The sequence below is a fragment of the Alligator sinensis genome, unplaced genomic scaffold (assembly GCF_000455745.1).
Source record: "Alligator sinensis unplaced genomic scaffold, ASM45574v1 scaffold485_2, whole genome shotgun sequence".
Taxonomy (NCBI): domain Eukaryota; kingdom Metazoa; phylum Chordata; order Crocodylia; family Alligatoridae; genus Alligator; species Alligator sinensis.
Genome location: NW_005842069.1, coordinates 983,256 through 984,363, shown reverse-complemented (window position 1 = coordinate 984,363; position 1,108 = coordinate 983,256).

Here is a 1,108-nt window from a genome sequence, read left to right as displayed (position 1 = left end):
ATCGTTGTCTCCCTAGTCGTTAGGTTCCACATGGAGTCAGGGTCTAACAAAGACCTCAGTTTAGACAATATTTATCCTGTATTGGATGAACTAGCATATGTACTTAAAGACTTAATGAAGCCATATGAGTTCTCATGATTTCTGTTTGGTAGCAGTTTGATGTTCAACCCAAGATATCAGGGTGACCAAGAAGTTTTTATTATTATTTTTCTTTAGTCCATGGACCAGGCAAATATGTTACCCTGTGATTTTGTTTTTTGCCTATTGTCAATAAGTATAAGTACAGTACAGATGTGAATAGTGGTGCATTCCTGAATTCCATTGTGTTTAGCCAAATACTATACTTGTTTTTAAGTATATAACATAATAGTTTGTAAATGACACTGCCAGTGTAAATACTCACACTTCGGGGTTGAATTTCAGTAAGCTAAATTCTAGTGAACAGGCTTTGGGAATGTCCTGTCCAGATTTTGCCATTTCATGGTTGGACACAACTCTTATTATTATGTTCCTTCTAGCTGTGACAGAAGGAACTGGTATCCATCACATCTTTAGTTTGTGTTTGTTTTTTTTTGTTTTGTTTTTATGAGCTTATGACTATATTTTTTCCTCTGGAACATTGATTTATGGTGCTGCAGTAAGTCACAGTAAACTCTATTTAGATTTGTCCAACATATGTCTGTTTTAACTTGAAGAATTCTTCAGTTATTTCCTTAGCAAATTACAGCTTCTATCCAACTATTTTTCGTGAAATCTCTTTGAGTTACAGATTGGTTCTGTTCATGGCCTGCTTAAGAATTGCTTTAGAGCTGTGGTGAAGATTCTGTGGGACTGCAATATTTTTTTATCTTACTAAATGTAGGGTTACCATATTTCCAGGATCAAGAAAAAAGGACACCTGTGGGGGGGAGGGGGAGGGTTATATGATTTCACTGGGGGCAGTGACATGCTTGTGCCTTGCCTCTGCTCCTCACTCCTAAGCCCCTGCCCCCCCAGCACTGCCAGTGCCCTTCACTACCAACCCAGAGACCCCTGTCTCTCCAGTCCTGCTGCCTACGGAGTTCTTCTGCATGCACATGCACATATACATGCACATGCATACACACTC